This window comes from Nicotiana tabacum, chromosome 19 (assembly GCF_000715075.1).
Source record: "Nicotiana tabacum cultivar K326 chromosome 19, ASM71507v2, whole genome shotgun sequence".
Classification (NCBI taxonomy): domain Eukaryota; kingdom Viridiplantae; phylum Streptophyta; class Magnoliopsida; order Solanales; family Solanaceae; genus Nicotiana; species Nicotiana tabacum.
In genome coordinates this window covers 37,708,748-37,728,790 of record NC_134098.1, presented here as the reverse complement: position 1 = coordinate 37,728,790, position 20,043 = coordinate 37,708,748, and positions in this window count along the sequence as shown.

Sequence of the window (20,043 nt, the reverse complement as noted above, 5' to 3'; positions counted from 1 at the left end):
TCACCTAGTGTTTCATGCTTCCATGCTCCGGAAGTATTATGGAGATCTGTCACATGTATTAGACTACAGCACAGTGCAGTTGGACGAGGATTTGACTTATGATGTGGAGTCGATGGCCATTTTGGACCGATAGGTTCGAAAGTTGAGGTCAAAGAATATAGCATCAATGAAGGTTCATTAGAGAGGTCAGCAAGTCGAGGAGGCCACTTGGGAGGCCGAGAAGGAGATGCGGAGCAGATATCCTCACCTTTTTGGACCCCAAGTATGATTCTAGATCCGTTTTGAGGACGAACGTTTGTTTAAGAGAAGGAGAATGTAACAACTTGACTGGTTGTTTTGACTACTTTAGCCTCATTCCCCCTACTTGATACTTTACATATGTGTATTTGTTATTATATGACTTGCATGGTTGATTGATTTGGCTTCGGGGAAGTTTTGGATTGAATTGTAACACTTAGTCTCAAGGTTAGGTGCTTAAGTTGTAAGAGGTAACCAGAGTTTGAATTTTCTATAGACGACCCCGGAATGATATTTGGATGGTTCCAATAGGTTTTTATGGTAATTTTGGACTTGGAGGTATGTCCAGATGTGGATTTGGAGTCTCGTAGGTTGATTTTTGTTCTATTTGGCGAAAGTTGGAAAGTAGAAGGTTTAGAAGGTTCATAGGTTTGACCGAAAGTTAACTTTGATGATATCGGGTTTAGATTATAGTTTCGAGAGTTGGAATAGGTCTGTTGTGCTATTTGGGAATTGTGTGCAAAATTTGAGGTCATTCTGAGTTGTAGGCATGTTCGACGTAAGTTTTGAATTTAAAATTTTGGATTAGTTCCTTAGGCTTGAATTGAGGTGCGAATCATAATTTTAATGTTGTTTTGTGTGATTTGAGGTCTTGAGTAGCTCCGTGTTATGTTTTGTGATTGATTGGTGTGATTGGACGTGATCCCGGGGAGCCTCGGGTGTGTTTCAAATTGATTTGGAATCATTTTGGATTATGTTGGCATTCCTGAACAACTTCTGAGTTCTAGTGCTTTCGCACCTGCAATGGATGGGCCACCGGTGCTAGTCCGCATATGCGGACTAGGAGCCGCAAAAGTGGAATTTGGGCTGGAGGAGCAGGGACTGCAGATGCTGAAGAGTTAGCGCAGAAGCGAGGCCGCACCTGCGATAAGGAACCACAGAAGTGGGTGAGCAGGTGTGTGGGGGTGACCGCAAATGCAGTAGGTTGGGGTTTAAGTGATTCTCACAGATACGAGATTGTGTCCGCACAAGTGGAGCTGCAGATGTAGCTGTTTTGTCAGCAAATGCGAAAATGCTGAACAGAATAATAGTTCTAAGGATTTGGCCATTTTCTCATTATTTAGAGTTTTGGAGCTCGGTTGGAGGCAATATTCGGAGAGGATTTCACTATAATTGAAGGAGTAAGTAATACTTACTTGATTTTGGTGTTAGAGATTGGTTATCCATGTAAGCACCCTCCACTTCCAACCAAGAGGTTGTGAGTTCGAGTCACCCCAAGAGCAAGGTGGGGAGTTCTTGAAGGGAAGGATGCCGAGGGTCTATTGGAAACAGCCTCTCTACCCCAGGGTAGGGGTAAGGTCTGCGTACACACTACCCTCCCCAGACCCCACTAGTGGGATTATACTGGGTTGTTGTTGTTGTTTGTTGTTAGATTGGTTATCCATGTATTATTACACCTAGTTTATGTTAATTAAAGGTGCAAATTACTGGTTTTTGCCTATGGTTTTGGAGAGTGAAATTGATTATTTGAGGGTCGATTTGAGGTTAGTTTTGGATGAAACATACATATTTGGACTCTATCGGAATGGGTATTCGAGATTAGTGAGTTTTGTCGGGTTTCGAGGTACGGTCCGGAGTTAACTGTTTAGGTTGACTTTGCATATTTGAACCAAGATCTTAGCTTTATTATTTGGGGTTGTTTCCTATGGTTTTTGTTGGTGATATTGAGTTGCTTTGACTAGATTCGAGTCGCACGGAAGTCGATTCGTGTGGGAAGAGATTTTTAGAGTATTGATTCACGCTCTTTGAAGTAAGTAACATATCTAAACTTGGTTTGAGGGTAATTATCCTTGTGGGCTATGATACTTGAGATGTGCTGGGTAGACGCACGTGCTAGATGACGGGTGTGCGTGCATACACCAGGATATTCAAGATATGGGTAGACTTTAGGCTACTATAAGACTTGTTTGCTTTCATGCCTCGTTATATCCGTATTTTCTCTACTTGTATGATTATTTGAGCTAGAATTCGTGTTATAAATTACGTCTAGGCTATGTACTTATTTGTTTGAGACATGATAGGGATATTCTTGTTGTTTTGAGTTGTTTGCCTTAATTGTAGTCATAATTCTTCATCTGCATGTTATATCTCAGTCTCTTTACATTATCATATCACATGATGTTATTGCTTTCTATACGTGATGTTGGTTGGGATAAGCCCTATGTGATGTGAGCTATTGAGACTTGAGCGGTTGATGACTGATGTGGTCCATAGAGCCGTATTATGATGGTGAAGGGCACTTGTGCCACGCACCATGACTGTGCTGATTGTCAGCATACTTGATGACTTCACTGTGATGTTATTGCCTTGACATATATATTTGACATATAGGCCTAGAGGTGTATTTTTCTCATGCTAGATGGTAAATATATAAAACGTCTTATCTATTGTTGAAAGTTTGAAAAAATCACAGTTTTCTTGATAAACTCATGTTTTAGTGACTTCGGTGAAATATTTGGGCTTTGACTGTTACACTTGGAAAGCATGTCTAATTTTTCATAATTTTGAACGAGCTGAACATGATATCTTTTAAATTATTTACTTTTACTGTCATCATTAGTTCATGTATTGTAGTTGATTAATGGTGTTGGACACTCACTCGTCATTGTTTTCAGCTCGATGTTAGGTTTGTTATTTATTTATTACATGGGGTCGGTTGTACTCATACTACACTCTGCACTTTATGTACAGATCCTACTTCTGGGCATGGTGATTTCTAAAGTTCACACCGGTTCCAGCTTGTGGAGACTACGAGATAGCTACTATGTCGTTCGCAGACCTTGAAGTTCTGTTTGTTTATCTATGTTATTACTGTTCTATCATTCAGATAGTTTTCTATTGAGGATTGACTCTGTATTTTGAGATTCTGTAATGTTCATGTACTCGTTGACACCAAATCTTTGGGATGGTTGTAGTTGTGCTACTATTGCTATCTTCAGCTTTTTATGATATTACAAGTGTTGAGATTATTAAATCTGTTGTTTGAGTTTATTGTCATTGTCAAATTGTTGGCTTGCCTAGCAAGCAGAGTTAGGCACCGTCACGACTCCGGTGGGAGTTTCGTTCGTGACATTCTTCCATAAGAGAAATAAAAATAAAAATGATCAAATTATTAAATGACTTCAATGATCAGAAGTTTGTTTCAGAGATTTATGCCTATATCATCTGATAACTGAAAATAATGTAAAATCCCATTAAGCGAATCAACTCATATTGTGTATAACTTTTTAAATTATTCGATATTCGAGGTCAGCTATGAAGAATATCCGTATTCATTTTTGATAGACTTGCTAGAAGAGGTATAACGTTTTATACAAAAATATTCTTCATCCTCAATACTCTCGAAATTTTTTATCAAGTACAGGATAATTGCATAATCCTGTCCCACCTAGGGCTGCTTATCGGGCGGATTGGGCGGTTAATTACTCTTAACGGTTTGGCTTAACGGTTATCGGCTTTTAAATATATTAATCCGCTAGCCACCCGATAAGATATCGGGCGGATTGGTATCGGTTTAGCTCTTATCGGGCGGTTTATCGGCCTAATTCAATCTATATTGCGTGCATTAATTGTTTGTTGACCGCCTAGCATACAAATTCAGAATAGGAAATTATACATTGATTTCAGACATACATGTCTGTTAACGCCTACATAAGAATGATGTAGTGTGTCATGTGGTGTAGAGTGAAAAAAGCAGAACACATTGTTGTCTACATTACATCCCAAAGCAGACTATGATATGATGTAATTAAGGAAAAAGTAGTTCTAATGGATATGCCACTGTAACTCTTGCTAGCTATAACATGGATCATACAAGGATATCAAATTTCATTGAAATAACTATGTGATTGCATGGGTTTAGATGCAAAGGAACAATTTTAGTAGTTTAGCGCATTAAATATAATGGTATCTAAGCTTTTATTAATTTATTCATAGCACAAACAAAGCAAAATTACAATAAATTTGCGGTCCTTCCCTTTATTTCTTGTTCATTTCTCTTAGAAAGATAATAATATATTAATAATTAATACAAAGGCTGTGCTGGAGCCATACTTACAATTTTAAAAAGCAAAAATATGAGCTTGCTCTTCATACTAGGGCACTAAGATGGAGTGCTGGAAGCCTGGACGTCGACGGAATAGAGTACTGCGGGTGGCTGCTGGAGTGCTGGTTGAATTTCTACTGAAGTTGGTTGAATTATGGTCGAATAAAGAGAACCATAATTCTGCTGGTGGCTGCTGGTTGAAGTTTAGGCGTTAGGATTCTGATTATTTAGGAATTAGGCGTTAGAACTTAGAGATAGAGTACTGGAAGAAGTGGAAGGGTTTTTGATATTTAATAAATATATATATATATATATATATATATATATATATATATATATATATATATATATATATATTCTTAACGGGTTAACGGATTATCCGTTAAGAAAATTGAATAATCCGCCCCCAAACCGATAAGCCGTTAATAAAAAAAATTTAATCTGTTCCCCGTCCGTTAAACCGTTAACCCGATACCAATAAGCCATTAAACTTCGATTTCGGTTCGATTTTCGGTTTCGATTCGGTTTTGAACACCCCCAGTCCCACCTCTTCATTGTTTAAGTACAATTGAGCAGTCCATTATAGTGCCAAAACAATCTTGAAAATTAATTGCAAATCATATAAGGTAAGTTTTTTCTGCAATAATTTACCTACCATCTTGAAAAGGACAAGACCAAGTACACAAAAATAAGTTAATGTGTGTGAAGGTGAATAGGCCAGTGTCATGTGCTTGTTTCTTTCTCTCTAGAATATAATCAACCACCGCTTGATATTTTAAGACGAAATCAACCAGCAAACAAGTCTACGTCATCTGAATCATTAGCTGTTCATATGGAAATGAAGGACGCATTTCATGCCGAATATAGAATACCCCACGAGAAAAAGAGTTTTAGAATAGTGTGCTATTCTAGAAGATTATACTTAAAAGGAAATAATTTAATTAATTTATATTTGAAGTTCGTAATACACATTCTTACGTGTTACCTTATTCCCTTTTCGTCTTTTGGTCAAAGAATATGGAGAAATAGGTAACTTGAAAAATAATGCAAACAATTATAAAATATTACACTAAATGAAGTTAATACGGTAAACAAATGTTGCACTGACAATGACAATATATATATATATATATATATAGTTTCTACACATATGTAGAGTTAATGTTCAAAATATGTAGTTTCTTATACTAAAAGGGAGAAGTGGTCATTTTTTCCCTTATTACTAGTGGTGACAAATAGGATACGTCATTATGATCCGCTACATTAACTCTAATGTAGCATTGATATACTGATTATTCAATTTTTTTTATATATAATAATATTTTTGATAGTGGGATATTGTATATATAAGTATAGTATTTTTAATTCAACCGTCTCTTTAATTTCAATGTGTTTTTCTTCTTTTATATATATAAAAGAATGGATTTGTGTTGCATGATTGTGTACTTCCTTCGTACTTTAATTTTCTAATTAATACTCCCTCCGGTCCACTTTAAGTGATTTTTTTGGCTATTTTCACACATTAAGAAATTCAACTTTTAGCGTTAATTAACAATAAAATTGACATATTAACCTTAATTTGCTCATTGAAAATATAACAAACTACTCCTAGGCTCTTTACACCAATGACAACTTTAAAAAAAAGAAATTAATTCCTTGTTGGTATTTGAAAAAATCATATATTATGAACCAAAAAAAAAAAAGCTAAAAAAACTGGAGAAAATATTATTTTCTATCGTGAAGTGTTGCCTTATCAGTAATATCTTTCCGTGGGGATGTGACAATTATGTTAGGGTCTATAGGATGTGTAGGTCGCTGAATTCGAGGAAAAAAATAAACTCATCGGCATGATATGGTTCTAAATTCTAATGGATAAGGAGGAACGAATTTGATCTATTCTCGAAATGTTCGCAAGTTTTGGTTGGTGATCGTATCGATGTTATTATGTTGAATATTAGGTTGTTCATTTGCTATTTGTATTGTGTATGCAGGAAAATTTGAGCCATACATTGGTTAAAAAGCAACAGGTCCGCCCGTTTAAGGATTGATTAGTTGAAGGATCTATCAACCCGTACATAACGATTATGAAATCATCTTTTTGCATGTTACAGTTGTTAAATGAGCTTAATAAGTTTGCTTTTTTCATTTTAGTAAACAGGTTCCAGTTTATTATAAGGGTTATTGTTAATTCTCAAATTAATGACAACAGGGTCTTAGCGATATGTATTAATTAAGTTATTTTAAACTAGAGTTTGTTTTTAAAATATTTCTCCTAGTTTATTTTCATGCATCTTATTTATCTGGATGTTGCAGATGTTGTTGGATGTTTGAATGGCATTGGTGATATTGAAGATTTAGGTAGAGGCAAGATAAAGAAGAATATTAAAATTATGATGGATAAGTATATTGTGTTAAGGTCACATGTTATTATTCTAGCAATTTATTTGTTGAATCTGATGTACATTTGTTCCTTTTATTTTTTGTTATTATTTTATAGTGATAAAAAAAATTGATCACTTTGTGGAAACTTGGTGCAAAGTTTACGTTGAAATTGAAAATATTGGTTACTGGTCTAATCATCATTATTGTGAATTCAACGGTTGTGAAGAGATACAAAGGTGAGTTATAAAACATCATATTTTTCAAATTTATTACGTATTATCTGATGTGCATCAAAATCATGAATAATGATATATATGTTCAATAGGTGAGATAAGCTTTTCGACTAGATATGTATCCAAAACATATGTGAACCCGACAATTTAACATGTTAATATTGTGCATGTGAGACATTGTTGTTTTGAAACAATATCAAGAACAAACTAAGAAAAACCGTTAGTTGTGATGGTAGGTGTCACGGGGCGATTTTTGTCGGCCCAAAGTTACACAGACGGCAGTCAGTTGCGCACTTGACTCAGCCTTCCCAACACATGTTACATTTTGCATTTTCGTACGTTAAAATTTTGTCGTAAGTTGATCAACGTAAGCTTGGGAATGAGATTAATTTTGAGGATATATGTAATTATGTTATTTATAACAGGTGATAAGTAAGTGCCGTGAAGGTTAGAGGATAAACAAATCGAAGAAAATGAGTTTCGTTGAAGTTTGACAATTTGGGATAAAATACGGTACAAGCTATAATACCTCGTATTTATGGACTAGTATAGTACTATACCACATGATCATGATAGTAAGGTGTATAAAGTATGTTAAAAGTGATTAGTATTTTAAGTAAATTAGGATAGTACCTAATTATGTTGGTAAGGGATTAATTATTGATTTTAGCGGGAAGTTAACATATTAATTAGAAATTGATGGATAAGTGTTTGGTGGAAATATCACCCCCACGTGGCAGCAAGGAGTTATATTTGCTAAGACCAAATAGTGACTCTTTGGCTTACGTGGCTAGGTGGCATATTTAGAAAATTTTTGGCAAAGTAATCCACAAAGTGGGGCCAACAAACCACAATGATAAGAAATCTTCCTTCATCATTAAAGTGTGATGTTTATATTTTGCTAAGTAACGGATGGAGCCACAAAAGAATTTATACGAAACTACCTAATGCTATAGTAGCGTGAGTTGTAAATTCTGAGGGAGTACGGTACAATCTTTTCCAAGAATATCATACGGATTTTTTTCTACTTCGATCCGACGTTACGTGTTTTCTAACTTGTAACACTCTATTACAAGTCACTGTGTAATAACTTTATTACAAAGACTTTACAACTCGACTAACTCTAGCTAAGACACAAACACAAGAGTTTATGATTTACAAAGGGTTTCCTACACAATGCTTCTAAACAAGCTAAGCAGGAATAACAATTGAGAACTTTAACAAAGTTACAACTCAACTAAGGACATACAATCACTTGATATGGGAACTGGTCTGTAGCCGTATTTTTCTTTGTTCTTGATGCACTTGAGAATTGTTGACTGGAGGCTTAATCACTGTTGGAGTGCTTGAGTAAAATTCTCTAAGTGTTCAAGTGATGTTTTGTCTTTGGTTTAATATTAATATAACATTGATGACATCACTTGAATGATGTAAGCAACTTTGGTACAAGGTCCTTCCCAATGGAGGTGACTACTGCACTATGTTGTACTGTTGCATGTGCAGTCAGTCACTTTCTAGTTGTGGAGAGTTGACTTAGTACAATCACCAGGGGAACTGAAAACCATATATTTCCCTTGTTGATTCTTTAACTTCTGAGGTACTGACGAACATCTCCAGCTTAAGTCTGGTTGTTTTCATGTGCTTGGGAATGTGAACCAATGTGGATCAGGTTCCTTATCTGGTTCTTGACATTAAGTTTGTTAGATCATCAAAACTTAAAATAAAGGTACTTATAACCTATCAATTTTCCCATTTTTGATGATGACAAACTTATAATTGAAAAACTACGAAGAGCCACAAAAACCAGAAATAGGACGGCCATTTGGTTCCCCCTGAATCTATATTCCCCCTTAATCAATGCACACATCATTATTCAATTATGCAAAAGCTTCCCCCTTTTGGCATCATAAAAAGAAAAATACTAAGTAAGTAGCAAAAAGAAGTCTAGCGTGGTTAACTCATGTCACTTGTGTGCACACAAACATGATAGAAAACAGAGACAAAGAAATAATATCATGCACGGCAAAAGGGGAAAAGCTTCCATAAAATAATTTGGATTTTAGAAACGGGAGCAGATTCAATGTTACCATCCATTGTTCCAAAACAAAGACAAAAACAAGTACCAATAACAAAGAGGCATCATCAGAGAAATTCATAAGAGACGGACATTGGAAACTGGACACTGAAGGTGACACTGCTTGGGGGCACTGGAGGAAGAGGGCTTCGAGGAGGGGGCAAGGGTTTTTAGGACAAGATCAATGCGAGCATTCGCAGACATTTGCTCATTGAGCAATCTTTCTTTCAGGTCCTCCACCTGTTTCCTGAGCTCAGCATTCTCCGGTGTCAGGCGAGCAACCTCTGAGTTGGGAGAACTATCGAAACTTGGTACCTCTTGTAGCTGACTGAGCTGACTCTCAAGAATCGCGTTCCTTGACTTCAACTTTCGGATCTCCTTTGTGGCACTATTCTGAGCATTTATCAGTTGAGAGATGGTAGAGGTACTTCCAACTCCTCCGTCCTTGTCAATCCACTCACACTCCTCAAGAGTGGTCTTGGAGAAGGTTTGCTTTTTAGTGCCTACTTTGGCCTGTCCCAGAGGCACTTTGAAGAACTCAAAGAGCTTTGTGAGAAGAAACTCATAAGGTAGCCCATGGTTGTCATCCTTAAAGTCTGCCACTTTTTGCATATGCTCAATCATTATCCCAGGCAGATTGATGGTGGTAAAACCATCCAAGGCTTCCATAAGGACCAGGTCAGCTTTGGACGTAATAGATCTCCTCTCAGCGCGGGGAAGCAGCACTTTGCTAACCATCTCAAAAAGCAACTGATATACTAGAAAGAGTGCCTTCTTATGCACCCGTTCCCCCTGCTGGATTGCCTTGTCCTTGACAATGGCATTTCTGAAATTGGACGAGCAGGCACTCTGAACAGACGATAACCCCTCAGAAGGAACACCCAGAATTGACCCTAACACTGCAGAGTCCATCACTATGTCCACCCCATTTACCAACACACAGATGTGTTCATTTTTAACTGTCAAGAGGTCGGCATAAAAACTCCGCACCTCCTCCTTATATACTTTTGAAACATCATTTGTAAACAAATGAGTCCACTGTTGGAAATCAGAAATCTCCACTAACTGTCTTATCCCAGAAAGCTCCACAATGTCAGGGGCAAATGTGCGGCCCCACAGCACCTTCTGATTTCTCAACTTCTCTTTCCTAGAACTCAGACACTTACCAACTTTTGGTTTGTTGGAGGAACCGGGTTCCTCATCATCATCCACTTTTCTTTTCACTGACTTGCGAATAGACTTTCCCTTCTCCACTGACTTTTCATGCACATTTTCACCAGAATTTTCCACTTCTTCACCATTAGACTTTCCACCACTCTCTTTCACTGTCTTATCAACAGATTTCTCCACAAACTTCTCACTAGAAACAGCATCAGCACTCTTGGTTGGACTCTCAACACTGGTAGAAGTATTTCTTTTGGATTGAGAGAGAGAGTGCTTCTGCCTCGAGGGCTTGTGACTCAAGGAACTAGGTTCCTCTTCTGCTTCCTCATCTATATTAACAACAGGAATGACCTTTTCATGTACAGCTTTTCCATCCTTTACCAACTTTCTCCTTCTTTGACTCCTTTGACTTTTCTATAGAGCAGACTCAAGAGCCTCCCTTTTCTGCAACCGTGTAGTGGGTCGCTTAGGTGTTGGCTCTGGAGTTGCAACTGTCTTACTCCTAGCCCTGAAAAAAACTAGCAATCACCATATCATCCAAATCTTCTTCACTATCAGACCGCATCTCAGGCACCACCATGGACAGGGGTTCAGCATAGAAATGGGGAGAAGGAGCATGATCAATACTGACCTGGGGAGATGACCCCTGACCTGGATCCTCCGTGGAGGGATCAGGTCCATCATTAGGGACCCCAGTAGTATCATCTTGTGTCGAAGTTTCAAACAGCACAAGCTCTCTCCCATCTTTTATGGCCTGAGGCTCTTCCCTCTGAGGCTCAGACCCCTCTACACCTTCCTCAACAAAAACCCCTTCACCAGCTATAGAGAGCATATTTTTTATTGCCTCCTTTTCTTGTGGTTCCATGGAAATCTCAATAGAAGGAGAAGTGTTACCTATAGACTCATGACCTGTCATGGTTGAGTCAGTATTGTCAGGACTAGCCTCTTGGTTTGCACTTGAGTTCTCTTCCATAGCGAGATTCGATGTTTCCTGATTTCCCACTTGGACCAGGTTACCCTGTTCACTATGTTTTACCGGCAAGACTGGAGGAGAGCTATTAGCCACAAACTTTTTTGGAGTTGAGATTTTGTGACTTCGATGAGAACCAGAACCTGAGTGGGTAGGTGAGGAGACTGTGTGGGGACACTCCACTCTAGGGTTTGGACTGGTGGTGGTATTTTTTGAGGAGTCTACTATTGGAGTTTCGACTGGTATGGACTCGATGGGGGGATTGTTGAGAGTATCGAAGTTTTCTTGATTCTCAGTCATGATGGAGATTACTGGAGAGATTAGTGGTTTAAGAAGAGATAGGGGAAGTGAAGATTTTGAAGTTTGATGTGAGGAGTTGTGACCTTGATAGATGCATTTATGAGAGATGAGGGACCGTTTAAGAAAAGGCAGCAGTTTTGTTTTAGGAGTCGGGTCATTCAGTAACAGGTGAGACGTTTTGGTTCAAAAGACGCAAAGCAAAAAGACTGACACACTGATGATGTGGCATTGTTTTTATCCATTCTAAATTGTGTATGAGAAAACAAAGAAGCTACTAACCTGTGTCAGGAGAACCAGGTTCCCTGACAGGTCTTGCAAATGTAAGCTTAACCCCTTTTACGAGCATGCACTGCATCAGCTACTCTGTAATCATCATGCGTTTCTACCTGTAACGGTATAGAAATGAGTTAGACTTTGCCAGAAAACACTTTTAGCTAATTTTACCTGTACATTTCTTTCATAACCAGTCATTGGGGAACCAGGTTCATTAGTTGGATTTTATCAACCCCAGTGCCAGGCGATTTCTTTCAAAATATTCTCTGCTTAGGGCTTTGGTGAAGATGTCTTCAATCTGATCCTCAGTGTTGCAAAACTTCATACAGATGAGCCCTTTTTTCAACATTGTCGTTGAGGAAGTGATGACGTACATCAATGTGCTTGGTCCTCTTGTGTTGGACTGGATTTTTGGCCATGTTGAGTGCACTTGTATTGTCACACAAGAGAGGTACACAATCTGAGTACACTCCAAAGTCCTCCAACTGCTGCTTGATCCACAACAATTGAGCACAGCAAGAAGCAGTTGCTACATATTTTGCGTCAGCGATTGGGAGTGCCATTGAGTTTTGCTTCCTTGTACCCCCATGAGATGAGACAAGAACCCAGAAAATGTGCCATTCCAGACGTGTTTTTCCTGTCCACTAGATATCCTGCATAATCATCATCAGCATACCCAATGAGATCAAAGTTGTCACCTGAGGAATAGTAGAGAACCAGGTCATGTGTTCCTTTAAGATATCTCAATATTCTTTTAGCAGCCTTCAGGTGAGACTCCTTTGGATTTGATTGGAGCCTTGCACAGAGACCCACGCTGAACACAATGTCTGGTCTGCTTGTAGTGAGATACAGGAGTGATCCTATGATGCCTCTATGCATGGTATAATTTACAGGGGAACCAGGTTCATCCATGTCTAGATGCGTAGCTGTGGCAATGGGGGTGTCAATAACTTTAGATGCTTCCATGTCAAACCTTTTCAGTAGCTCCTTGATGTACTTCTGCTGACTTATTAATGTTCCCCTTTTAGATTGCTTCACTTGAAGTCCCAGGAAGAAATTTAATTCTCCCATCATACTCATCTCGAACTCGCTCCCCATGAGTTTTGCAAACTCTTCACAAAGAGAGTCAGTTGTGGCTCCAAAAATGATATCATTAACATATACTTGAACAATGAGCAGGTTCCTCCCTCGTTTCTTCAGAAAAAGAGTGTTGTCAATTTTTCCTCTGGTGAAGCCATTTTCTAGAAGGAACTTTGATAACCTTTCATACCAAGTCTGGGGAGCCTGCTTTAGTCCATACAATTCCTTGTCCAGCTTGAACACATGCTCAAGATGCTCATGACGCTCAAATCCAGGAGGCTACTTGACATAAACTTCTTCTTTTAGAAAACCATTCAAAAATGCACTTTTGACATCCATTTGGAACAATGTGAATTCCATATGAGATGCAAAGGCAATAAGAATTCTTATATTCGAGCAACTGGAGCAAATGTTTCATCATAATCAATACCTTCTTCCTAATTGTAGCCTTGAACTACAAGCCTTGCCTTGTTTCTTGTTGTATTTCCAAACTCATCAAGTTTGTTCCTAAATACCCACCTGGTCCCTATGATAGTTCAATCTGCGGGTCAAGGAACCAGGTGTCATACCTTGTTTCTTTCAAATTGATGAAGCTCCCCTTGCATGGCTATGATCCAGTCTGCATCCTTCAATGCTTCCATGATGTTTTTGGGCTCTATTTGGGAAAGAAAGGCTGAAAAGGAAAGTGAATTTCTGACTTTTGATCTGATTTGAACACCTAAGTCAAGAGGGGTGATTATGTTGTCAAGAGGATGTGAGCTTTTTTGCTTCCAATTTGGTACCTGAATCTCATTTGTAGAAGACCCAGGTATATCTAACTGAGGTTCTTGGCCGCTTCTTACTTCAGCAAGTGGAGTACCTTGGACTGCATCAACAACTCTATTTTCAGCTTCAGTTGTTGTGATCGTGGGACCAGGTTCCTCTCCAATGGATGGAGATGTATTTGCATCATCTTCACTGGATTCCTTGACATGACTCATCATGTCTTCCTTTCCATTTGCCATGTCAATAACTTCACCTGGAACAGATAAAGGTTCTCCATCTTGGTCAACACGCCTGTCCTTCTCACAAGAGAGCTGAGAGTTATCAAAGATCACATGTATACTCTCTTCAACACATTGAGTCCTTTTGTTGTATACTTTATAAGCTTTGCTTTGGGATGAGTATCCCAGAAAGATTCCTTCATCACTTTTGGCATCGAATTTTCCAAGAGCTTCCTTTCCATTGTTGAGGACAAAATATTTACACCCAAAAAGTCCTTAGATGTGTCAGCTTGGGCTTCCTTCCATTCAGCAGTTCATATGGAATCTTGTTTAGAAGAGACCTGATCATGCACATGTTCACCAAGTAGCAAGCAGTATTGACAACTTCTGCCCAGAAATTCTTTGCGATCCCATTGTTAATCAACATTGTCCTTTCCATGTCTTCAAGAGTTCTATTCTTCCTCTCCACAACACCATTTTGTTGAGGTGTTCTTGGAGCTGAAAAATTGTGAGTGACACCATTTTCAGTACATAACTTATCAAATTTGGCATTGTCGAACTCTGTCCCATGATCAGACCTGATGCAAGCTACATTATTACCCATCTTCACTTGAATCCTTTTGATGAAGGCAACAAACACTTCAAAGGTTTCATCCTTGGTTCTGAGAAATAGAGTCCAGGTGAATCTGGAGTAATCGTCAACTATAACAAAGATATATTTCTTTCCTCCCCTGCTTTCCACCCTCATGGGTCCACATAGATCCATGTGAAGAAGATCAAGTGGCCTTGAGGTACTGACTTCCTTTTTGGGCTTGAATGAGGATCTGACTTGCTTGCCTTTTACATATACATCACATACTTTGTGGTCCTTGAAACTTGACTTGGGCAGACCACGAACCAGGTCTTTCCTGACCAGTTTGTTCAGCAACGTGAAGCTTGCATGACCCAGCCTCCTATGCCATAATTCAACATCATCATCAACAATACTTAGACAGCTGAGATCACTATTCTGCAGAGACTCAAAATCAGCAACATAGATATTTTTGTATCTTTTTGCTACTAACACCACCTCACCAGTCACTAGGTTTGTGACTGTACACATTTTTTACACAAATTCCACCTTGTTTCCCTTGTCACAGATCTGGAAAACATTTAGCAAGTTGTACTTCAACCCGTTCACGTAATACACATTTTCGATTGAGTGTGAGAGAGACTTTCCAATCCTTCTAACTCCCAGAATGTATCCTTTCTTGCCATTTCTAAAGGAATACACTCCCTCCTTGCAGGGCTTTAAGTGAAAGGAAATCATTTTTACTTCCAGTCATATGCTTTGAGAAGCCGTTATCCATGTACCATTATAGGTTGCTCCCTTTCACTGGCCCCTGCACAATAAAATCAGGAGTTAGACTTAGGAACCCAAACGAGTTTGGGTCCTTGTAATGAGGAAAGGGGTGAATGAGGGATCTTCTGGTCCAAGCAGGCATCATGCGTTTTTTATATGAGGGATCAAGTTCTCTACCAGTAGTTACTTTTTCAGTGAAAACTTTATTTTTCTGTTGTGACTAAAATCTGGCCTTACAGTTTTCTTTGAAGTGCCCAGTGTTGCCACAGTTAGTGCAAAGCCAATTATCAGGTACAGTAACGTACTTGCTATGAGGGTTGTAGTGAATCTTTTCCCTTTGGAACCCAATCCCCTGCCTGTTTCCCCCATTGTGGGTGTACATGGCAGTGATAGTATCAGAGTACCAGGTCCATTTGAGTGATTTTTCAAGGTCACTCTTCACTCTTCCTAGTTCTTCATGAAGTTGTTTTGTCTAGACTTCACTGAATTTAACTCACTTTCAAGCTTAATGTGTGCCTCACTTGCAACTTCCTTTCCCTTTTTAGAATTTTTAGGCCTACTCTCTATTTTAAGTTCCTCAATTGTTTCCTTCAAGTCCACTACCACCACTAATAGGTCATCTCTCTCATGCTCAATGTTAGCAACCCTCTCAGTTAAGACTTCTTTTTCTTTTCTCACACACTCAATGGTATCTTTTAGGTCTACCACAACGACCATTAGATTATCCCTTTCATATTCTATATTTGCAATTTTTTCATCTAAGGCATCTTTCTCTTTCTTCAAGTTCTCAATTATTTCTTTTAAATCGACTACAACGACTACTAGGTCATCTCTGGTTTGTTCTGCTTCTCCTAATTCCACAGTTAATGCATATTTATCATTTATAAGACTATGATAAGCATCAATTAACACATTTGCTAAAGACACTAGTTTTTTAGGAGAAAAAGATTTTAGATTTCTCTGAACATCCAGAAAATTTACCTCATCATCGTCGTCATCTTCATCATCATCAGACTGAGCCATCAAGGCAAAGATTGAGTCATACTCATTTGCTTCACTTTCTACTGCCATCATTGAACTATCACCATGATCATTTTCTTCTTCAGATTCACTAGAGGAGTCTCCCCATACAGTAAGATCTTGCTTTATAACGTTGTCAGCGGCATTCTTTCTCTTGAAGCATTTATCCAGAACCAGATTCCTTTTGGATGCTTTGTTAAAGTTGTTTTTGTACTGATCTTGCTTTAGGAGAGGGTAATCCTTGATGAAGTGTCCTGGCTTGCCACATTTATGACAGGGGTCATAATTTTTTGGCTTGCTAGAACTGCCCCTCTTTGGAATGCCTCCATTCCTGCGAACCATTTTTTGGAATCTTCTTGTCAAGTAAGCCATGTCATTATCCTCACCACTTGAATCATTGTTGTCTATCTTGAGGACCAGGTTATTTTACCTTTTGGGCTCACTTCTTTCATTGTCCTTCTTGTTCTTCATTTCATATGTTTTCATATTACCGACAAACTCATCAATGGTTAGCTCTTGCAAGTCTTTTGCCTCTGTAATAGCGTTCACTTTGGTTTCCTAGGAGTTGGGCAGGACACTAAGTATTTTCCTGACAAATTTGTTTCTTGGAATTATTTCTCCAAGAGAGTGAAGCTCATTGATGATAAAGGTGAAACGAGTGTGCATGTCTTGGATGGATTCATCATCTTTCATCCTGAAAAGCTCGTATTCAGTTGTAAGCATATCAATCTTTGATTGCTTCACCTGTATTGTTCCTTCATGAGCTGTCTAAAGAGCCTCCCAGATTTCTTTTGCTGATTGGCATGCCGATATCCTGTTATATTCATCAGGACCAATGCCACAAATAAGAATTTTCTTTTCACGAAAATTCTTTTCTATGGCCTTTCGATCAGCATCATTGAATTCCTTCCTCGTCTTGGGAATGGCTACAGCTGGGTCGCCAAGATTCTTGGTAGGAACGAAGGGTCCATCGCAGATAATATCCCATAGCTTTGAATCTTCAGCCATGATGAAGTCATGTATCCTAGTCTTCCACCATCCATAATATTGGCCATTGAACCTTGGTGGTCTGTAAGTAGACTAGCCTTCTTTGAAGTTTCGCGGAGCAGCCATGAGGATCCTTTCTAGGTATTAACCTGATAGAAAGAACCTGCTCTGATACCAATTGATAGAATTTAAGGGACCACCAAACTATATAGAGAATCGGGTTTTTTATAAGTTCCCACGGAAATCACGCACACTGAAGTAAGTAAATGACAAAAGGAATTTTACGTGGAAAATTTCCGGCTCAACGGGATTAAAGACCACGACCTACCCTTATAGGATTTCAACTTCACTACTGAGCAACTTTCAGATTACAACCTATGTAACCTAGGAATTAATCTTTTAATCTCTCACTAACTTGTAACCCTCTATTACAAACCACTTTGTAATAACTCTATTAGAAAGATTTTACAACTCGACTAACTCTAGCCAAGACACAAACACAAGGGTTTATGATTTACAAAGGGTTTCCTATACAATGCTTCTAAACAAGCTAAGTAGGAATTACAATTGAGAACTTTAACAAAGTTACAACTCAACTAAGGACATACAATCACTTGATATGGGAACTGATCCGTAGTCGTATTGTTCTTTGTTCTTGATGCACTTGAGAATTGTTGACTGGAGGCTTAATCACTATTGGAGTGCTTGAGTAAAATTCTCTAAGTGTTCAAGTGATGTTTTGTCTTTGGTTTAATGTTAATATAACATTGATGACATCACTTGAATGATGTAAGCAACTTTGGTACAAGGTCCTTCCCAATAAAGGTGACTGCTGCACTGTGTTGTACTGTTGTGTGTACAGTCAGTCACTTTTCAGCTGTGGAGAGTTGACTTGGTACAATCACCAGGGGGACTGAAGACCATATGTTCCCCTTGCTGATTCTTTAACTTCTGAGGTACTGACGAACATCTCCAGCTTAAGTCTGGTTGTTTTCATGCGCTTGGGAATGTGGACCAATGTGGATCAGGTTCCTCATCTGGTTCTTGACATTAAGTTTGTTAGATCATCAAAACTTAAAACAAAGGTGTTTATAACCTATCACCTATGCATGATATGATATTTATACGCACATGCATGATATTATAAATATTTCAGGATTCACAATGTTATTTAGGCTTACAGGTTCCTTTACTCCACACTTCTTTTATGTCTTCTATGTACTGATTTTTATGCCTTACATACTCGGTATATTATTCGTACTGATACCCATATTTCCTGGGGCCTGCATTTCATGCCCGCAGGTGCAGGTAGACAGGATGACGATCCCCCTTCTTAGGATCCTTGTTCAGCGAGAGTTAGTGTGCTCCATTTGATCTAGAGCTGCTTTTGGGTTTTGGTACGATACATTTGTATACATATATGGGTATGACGGGGCCCAGTCTCGTCCTTTATATAGTTGTACACTATATTAGAGGTTTGTAGATAGTCATGTATAGTCGGATAGTATGTGTCCTTGTCGGATCGCCTTACAATATTCCGTATGTATATGTATATATGAATTTTGGGCACGTTTGCTCGCGTATGTTATTCACATAATTCAGTAGTTTACTGCTAGACATTATACATATCCTATACTTATTTTATGTTTTATCTTAGACGCATGCTTAGGGGTGTTAGACAGGTAAGCTCGGGCACTCGTCATGGCCTATCGATTTGGGTCGTGACAAAAGTAGTATCAGAGCAGTTCTGTCCTAGGTTTGTCTACAGACCGTGTCTAGTAGAGTCTTGTTTATGAGTGTGTTGTGCACCACATTTATAAACAAGAGGCTACATGACATATAGGATGTTATCTTTCCTTCTTATCTTAGATCGTGCGATATAATCATTCATTTTCCTAACGATATGTTATGTTTTCAGCAATGCCTCCAAAGGCTACGGCCGCCCAGAAGGGCAAGTCCGTGGCTGATGAGACTACCAGTCGAGCGCCACGAGTTACTAGGGCTCGGGGAGAGTCTCGTAGTGAGATTTTATCTCAGACTTCACATACCCCTCCCTCTCCAGAGGAGCTCCGAGGGGAACCAACTCTAGTGCATGCCCCTCTACACCCAGCTCCTCAGCCAGATGCACCAGGTCAGGAGATGAGAGATGCTATTCAGCTATTGACTCGATTAGTAGCCGCACAATCTCGGCGTCAGGAGGTAGGTATTGGTCATGCAGACAGGGCCATCAATACGAGGGTTCGTGATTTCATTAATTTGGACCCTCTGGTATTCACTGGAGCATATCCAAATGAGGACCCTCAGGTATTTATCGATATGATGTAGAAGACTTTGAGGGTAATGAAGGCCACTGCGACTGAGTCAGTTGAGCTAGCTTCCTATAGACTTCAGGATGTCGCAATTAATTGGTACGAGTCTTGGGAGTTGTCCATATGTGAGGATGCCCCTCCAGCATTATGGCAGAAGTTTACAGAGGCTTTTCTTCGTTATTATCTGCCACCAGAACTTAGACGGGCCAGAGTTGATAGGTTCTTGACCCTTCGGCAGGGTAATATGAGTGTTCGGAAGTACAGCATTCAGTTTGATTCTTTGGCTAGGTATGCTCCCACTATTGTAGATAGGGTGGAGGATCGGGTTCCCCGGTTCGTGATGGGGTTGGAGTCGCGCCTGCTTAACAAATGTATGTCAGTTTCACTTCAGCCAGGCATGGATATTTATCATATTCAGGTATACGCTCAGGGTGTAGAGGAGCGTAAGCAAAGGCAGAGGGCCGATCGTGAGCATGATAGGGGCCAGAGTAAGAGAGCGAGATCTTCGGGTCCTTCTGGTGAGTTTCGAGGTGGTCAGAGAAAACAATACCCGAGGTATCCAGCCCAGCCATCGGCTAGCGCAT